A 7,795-nucleotide genomic window follows, 5' to 3' on the forward strand; every position below is an offset into this window, starting at 1 on the left:
TTGTCTGTTCCTAACTTTTCCATAACAGGTAGCTCACTTTCTCCCCATGTTAGCTCATATTTCTGAAGAAAACTACAGTTCACTGTTGTTTTAGTTAAATAATCAATGCAGGCAAACCTTCAGTTCCAGCAATGCACTGCACCATCACATGACCCCAGACCTGATCTGAATATTGACACAGTAATTATGGGATATTTTTGTTACCGTATTGACACTGCATGCAACAAATCGGGCTTCACCTGTGCATCTTTTGCTCTGTCTGTGATGGAGATTCTGGATGAAATCAGACTTTGTGTGGGCTGGTTTTCCTCCTATACACACGCACACACACACGATAAAAAAAAACATAAAACAAAAACATACATTAATGTGTGCCAATCAACAAACATGAAAAACTTTCAACTTCATTTTTACTTTAAAACACCAATTTATACATCATTGCATCTCCAGAATTACTAATGCTTACTTCTTCATCTTGCGGATGAAGCGATTCATCTGTGGACACTTCAAGCTGCAGATGACAAACGCATTGAATATATTTTAGTGTAAAAAAAATATATCACAAAATGGTGAAAAAAACAGCTAAAAACAGATGAATGCATGTTGCCTGAAGCAAATTAACCTTTCTGCTCTCCTGAGTGACTGCGAGGTCACCGGTAGAAAGTTCATCCTGCATAAAAAACATACAAAAACTTTATGAGAGCTCCTCAGAACCCCCGGGCATCGTGAATGAGTAACGTACACTACATGTAATTAATTCTTGAAACTAGCTTCACGCAATGGAGTGAGTCATTAATCAGTTATTTATAGTTTCACACATGACCACAGAGAAATTCTTCCCTTCACATCTACTGTGATTAAGGGTTTGACAGTGTTAGATAACGACAGCACCAACAATCATCGCTTTAAAGTGAGATTTCCCACAGTGACAGCGCAACAGCTGCCTACCTTGTATTCATAACCGTATTCTTCACCATCATAAAACTCCTCTTCCCCTTCTTCATTTTCAGGCTCACGTGCCTTTTGATAGAGAACAAACAGCAGTGATTACATATATATATATATATATATATATATATATATATATATATATATTGTTGTAGGATGATAAAATCCAGTAACAATAAAGCAAAATGCCAACACAAATTATCTGCTGAGCTTCCCAAAAGCATTATAGGTCCATATGGAAGATCTGTAGACATTTTGGAAGTTTCACAAACTCCGGGTGATCTTTCATATAAACCCTATGATTATGAGCTAAAGAACCACTTTTATTGTTATTTATGTAGCACAAGTTTTGTTTTCTGTGATATAAAATCTGTCTCGATAGAATCTATACCATAATTCTCCAAGGCCCAAATGTTGTTAACGGACTGTTGGTTTATTCTCAATGCACGTGCTCAGTAGTGTATAAATCTCTTGTGACTAAGTGAGAGCTCCCACTTCCGCTGTCAGCATGAGGGGCATCAATTGCCTATTTGTCCAAAACAAGCTTGCGTAACGGCTCTTGCAGCTCATTCCACAAGGTGCTTTTGTACTATGATTGCCCATGATCCAAAAAAGTGCTAAAACAGGATGAAACAGCTTGATCCGGCTTGACTCCTAACAGTCTGGTTTATAAAGTGTAGACCTGGCAACCCGCCTCAAAACAAAAGTAAGGAACTGCGCCCTCAGACAGAAGTTCTATGGCTTATAGTATGCATTTTACTGTTTCTAAAGACTTCAAAAATATCGAGCTGGTTAAACAAGATGCCTTCAATGGCGCATCAGGTGGAAGAGGTGATGACTTGTAACTCGGCTGTTGTGAAGGTGGATGAAGACTGCAGCAGGTCCTCAGACCCCAATGTCTGGGATTTCCCATCCATCAGACCAGGCTATATATCTGTCAAGGACCGTGTTTGTCGGCGCACAATGATATTCCCACGTTAAAAAAAAAACATGCACAGGCGCCTCTAGATCAATCCTGGATGTATCTAGGAATGCAGGAGACTATCTTGCTCTCAACTGAGGGACTGCTATGACAATGAGTCTGTCGGGTGAAAAACTCAACACCCACAAACAGTTGAGGGTTTTTTTTTCAGGCAACAAGTAAAATTACCTAAAAATGTTCATTAAGATTTTCTCAGCAAAACTGAAACTCAGCTTCTGCTAATGTTAGCCCATTAGCATTGTGTTATGTGATGCTAATGAGTTTTCTTGCTAATGTTAGCTCACCTCGGTTTGGTCCTCAGCCACAACTATGTATGTTTTAAGCACATTACAAATCATATTGCTCACAATGGAGGCATTCCGCTCATGCTAACAACACCAAGCTAATGCCAATGAATGAATTATAATATTACTAAAGCTAGGGTGACCATATTTTGATTACGGAAAACCAGGACAATCAGCTCGGAAATGAGATACTCAAATGACACTCGGTTGGCACCGGGTACTAATCAGTGGAAGTGGAACAGTTGGCAGAATCGGAATGGTAATACAATTGACGGAATGATTGACAGAACAGCGCTTTACTATGCCCCCTACTCTCAACATATTGATAGCCAATATGTTAGCAGAACATATGGGCAGAAATTGATAGCAGAAAGTCCCCGCCACCCCCCCACCCCCGTCATGTTCAAAGCACAAACGTATTTCTTTTCTGTCCTAATTAGCATTTAATCGCCAGAATAGCACATCACCATGTTGGAAAATTTACCATCACTCACACTAGATGCCACCACACAAGCTCCCATTCTGGCATTCTGTCGCTGTTCTGTCAAGAGTTTGGGGCTTTTAGTTCCAACCTATAGCTTTATACAGTGGCTAAATAACTTGATTATTTTAATGGTGAGACCTGATCATCTCATCAATACTTGTTTTGGGTGTAATATAAGCAAAATTACCCATTCACTGGATCGTCATCCATTCTGCTAATTACCAGCTGTTCCAGTTCCATTCCGCCTATAGTTCTGGCAATTAGTAGCTCCCAAAATGCCAGTCACTTCAATGGCTCAAAGAAAAACAATGAAAACCAGGACATTGTCATCACTTTCTAAAAAAAAAAAAAAAAAAAAAAAAAAACAGTACGTGAAAACAGGGAAAACAGGACATTTGGTCACCCTACTAAAGCAGATTTACCCTCATCAGTAATCCTAGGGTCTGTGTGGGTGAATTGTTTTGTATTTGTGTGGATGAGTGAGGTCCAAGTGTACAGATTAGGATCCTTTGGCAAATGTACTTGTGAAGGTGAACAATTTTCACAAGTTTTGCATCATAATTGGTCTAGTCCATAGAAACACTTGCAGAAACCATTCCTGAAATCGGTTCTTATCCAGAAACAAGGACTAGAACATTTATCATATAGTAAGACATGCACAAATAGACTGTGACAAATGCATGCTTTTAGTTTTGTTAGCAACACCATATAAACAGGAAGCGACTTATTCTGTTAGTTATGTATAAAATTTCATTTAAGTCACATCTTTTAAAGCAAAAATGTGTTATGGTAATGTCATGTTAAATACAGCCCGTGTTAGAATCTATGCCAAATTCCACAGGGAGTCATTGTTGTGTTAGTTTTAAGTTGTCTGGCCAAGCATAATTCGATTTGTGAGTTCAGCTTGACCTCTTCGTTGACATTTACCAGGTGTTGTCTCTGCCTCCTGTGCCGTCCTTTATTTCCTTTGCCCTGGTTAAGACGTTCAGAGAGAAAAAAAATCTGATGGTTTCGAAGATTCATGACAAAGTATAAAGCAATAAATTCAAAAAATTACACATGAACTCTGGAATTTTTATAGTTGAACTCAATTTTTAGATGTTTTTGGCTTCAATTTTTCACACGGGACAAAATATTTTAACAGGAACGAGCACCTCATTGACTTTTGACCAGTATGGACTTAAAAGAGACGTGCACCGCCAAACGGGAAGAAGGCTAAGTTAAGTCCCTGCCTGTACATTGTGCCATTTTAAAAAGGTCCTTTATGGTTACTGAGATAAACACTGTAAAAAAAAAAAATCCCTTGTTTTTATGGAAAACAAAGAAATGCCAGGGGAATTCTGTAAAAAAAAAAACTAAAAAAAAAATTACAGTGAATATGTTTAAATGGTTTTACACAATATTTGTACATTTTACAGTGTAAACCTCTTGCAGTTTTATTGTCTACAAGCTGGGGTACCCAGTGTTGCCCAGGTTAACCTGTTTAAGATATAATCTACAAAAGATTCCAAAGTTTATATCTATATACATAAATGGCTACTTTTGTCTTTCTGTCTGTCTGGAATAGGCTCTAAAACTACAAAAGGTGAACTCCCCAAAGTTACATATTCTGAACCACCATGACATGGGCTACAACCTGGTACTATTTTCAAACAAAAAAATTAATATTAAGACAACAATATTAACAATAATCTGATACATACAGATGGAACCATATGTGCCTCAGTGGCAGTTGTACTCCAGCACAAATCTCTCAGCTTTAATAGCTGGCCGCTGGCCCTATGCATATATGCAGGAGCTCAGTAGCCTGCCTACTGCTATAAACAGAGCCCAGACTCCTGGGCTATTGGCTGCTGGTTGCTGGCTAGCACACATAGCATGGGTGGGCATGCCAGCTTGGTTGTATAACCAAGCAGATTCAAATATCCCCCTACACACTTTAGTGTTTTCAGACCTGTTTATAGCAAAAACAAATGTGAGTATTCTGTCATTTACTGACTAATCATATACTGAACATTTGATTGTAAGTATATAAATACACAATTCAATACAAAGTAACTCCAGTAGCTCCAGAGTTGGTAACCCCAATCAGCTGTATATCCACTTTCCTGACAGAAGGACAATGAACATTGTCTACCAGAGGCTCTTCAGAACTATTGGTCAGTAAATGCTACATTTAAATATATATTCAACATCTCAAATCCAAAATTAACATTTGCTTAAAAGCCATTTTATTTTTGTAGCATTCTTATAAACTAGATTTGCAATGTATCAACAATTATAAAGGTCATAACATCAATTCTGATTAATGATTATGGGGCATACTTGATCTGCAATATAAAGTCTGAAGAACTTCATTGTTGTTTCTTGCATGCAGCAAAATTCAGTTTTCTCTCTTTGTTTGGGGATTCCAACTATTTTGGGTTTTTAGTTCAAACCTTTGCCTATTCGGACTACATATATACTTATAACATATCTACAATTATGACAAAATATAAACTTTGGAATATTTTGTAGATTATATCTTAAACAGGTTAACCTGGGCAATGCCGGGTACCCCAGCTAGTTTTGTCATATACAGCTGACTGGGGTTACCAACTCTGGAGCATCTGACTAACTAACTGTGGAAGATCACAGGTTCTGCCATATTCAGACCAGCCACATTATCAGCAAAAGTAGTGGTTTATTTTTGCACACTTTGAGGCATTCCATCTTTAAATGGTGTAAATGTTGCCTTGCATATTTCTTAAAGTTATGCATTCATTGGTATATTTAGAGAACGAACAATCTTTTCAATTGTAAAAAAAGAGGTTTGACCACTAAAAACAGTTTGAGCCATGAAACATCAACATACCAAAACTATTAGATCAACCCCAAAGCTAGTGCACTATTATAATAGGACAGCAGGTTGTGAAGAGTTGATGAATAACAAAATTTAATTTATGATATTTACATCATAATGAGCAGCCTATAAACAACGCGCCATTGAAGAACACAGGCTCTATGCCCGCTTACTGGCTGATTGAAAGGGTGCTGCCCCATCAGCAGTTAGAACTACATCACTTTTTCAAATGATCTGCAGAGTGCCATTGTGATACAGAAAACATGCGTTTGCCTGATACATTATGATCAACGCTAGGCAAGTGATACACATCATGTACACTCTACACCTTTATTTTTAGAAAATGTGCAAATGTTTAGAAATACATGTACAAATTGCAAGAAAAGACAAAGCTTGATATTTTATCCAGTAAACTTTTAAAGTTTAATTTATAGCCTGTGGTTGAAAGCTCTCTGCTAAGAGTGAAAACCTTCATTCCAAGAAGGAATAGGTTGTATTCTGATAAGTATTACATCATAGTGATTGTGTATAAGTTTTATCAAAATTCATGTGGATTGACAACCCCCCCAGCCACACCCACCCCTTCTCAGCCACAAATATCTGGCATGGGGAGAACCCATTTACATCTCTGAGCTGGCACTCTATCTGCAGGTCTAAATCCTTGTTCCTGGGGACAGCATTATGAAGACTTTACCCTGTATTTATTTTGAAGTTGATAAACATAATGCAGTATTGGCCATTAGGTATAGAAAAATCTCAATTTGAGGGTGCATACTGCCATAATGATTAAACCAGATTTAAGGACTATTTTTAAGTAGGATGGCATATCTACTCATTCACACAAGGTGTCAAATATCATGGGTGTAATATTGGTAGAGGGGAGTATGGGGATAACAAAGCACATGGAAGAAAGTTACTTTGTATTGAATTGTGTATTTATATACTTACAATCAAAATGTTCAGTATATGATTAGTCAGTAAATGACAGAAAACTCACATTTGTTTTTGCTATAAACAGGTCTGAAAACACTAAAGTTTGTAGAGTTGTTCAAATCTTTTCAAGGAGAGTCAAACATGTTTGTAGCACCCACGTGCAGCATGTGCAGAGAAAGGATGCATTCATATCAAGGGGGATATTTGAATCTGCTTGGTTATACAACCAAGCTGGCATGCACACCCGCGCTATGTGTGCTAGCCAGCAGCCAGCAGCAGATAGCCCAGGAGTCTGGGCTCTGTTTATAGCAGTAGGCAGGCTACTGAGCTCCTGCATATATGCATAGGGCCAGCGGCCAGCTATTAAAGCTGAGAGATTTGTGCTGGAGTACAACTGCCACTGAGGTACATATGGTTCAACTGTATGTATCAGATTATTGTTAATATTGTTGTCTTAATATTATTTTTTTTTTTGAAAATAGTACCAGGTTGTAGCCCATGTCATGGTGGTTCAGAATATGTAACTTTGGGGAGTTCACCTTTTGTAGTTTTAGAGCCTATTCCGGACAGACAGAAAGACAAAACTGCATGTATCAGATTATTGTTAATATTTGTTGGGAAAGTGTAGTGACACGGACCCACAACAGGGGGCGTAAGTGAACGGACAATAGAGGGAGTTAAATTAGAACACTTTACTGTTGCGAATGTCACAACCACACACAGCAGAATGAATACAAGTCAATTAATGAAGGTGTCGTGTGGGCAGGCTCGGCGATAGGAGACGCCCGTCTGGAGACGAACCGGAACCACACGATTTTCACCGCCACCGAACCCGAAGGATACTGGAGCCGCCAAGTCCCGAAGTCCCCAGGTGGCCACCGTCTCAGCGTGTCGGATCTGGTACTGCTGGCGGGAAACAAAGACAGTCAAGTGTGGGTGTGCGTACACCCCGTAGCAATAATGGTGGGAATTCCATCTCCACCTTTAACACACACTCGTGCAACGTCTGTTTAACCACTTATCTGACGAGACGAAGGACGAAACAGTCGTGACCCACGCCGGTCCTCTGGTTGACAGCTGCAACACAATAGCTCTGGAAATCACTGAATGCTGGCAGAGAATATTACCTCTCACAGAAGTCGATATCTCGGCGATGTGGTGGAGGTGTCATCCTGCTTTTATCCCGGGTGAGATGCAGATGATCGGTAACAGCTGTCATAGTTGATGAGTGACAGCTGTCACCTCGGCTGTTCCTGTAGGCGGCAGCGCCCTCTTGTGCCTGAAGCCCGCACTTCAGGCAGGGCACCCTCTGGTGGTGGGCC

This window comes from Thalassophryne amazonica, chromosome 22 (genome assembly GCF_902500255.1).
Source record: "Thalassophryne amazonica chromosome 22, fThaAma1.1, whole genome shotgun sequence".
Taxonomy (NCBI): domain Eukaryota; kingdom Metazoa; phylum Chordata; class Actinopteri; order Batrachoidiformes; family Batrachoididae; genus Thalassophryne; species Thalassophryne amazonica.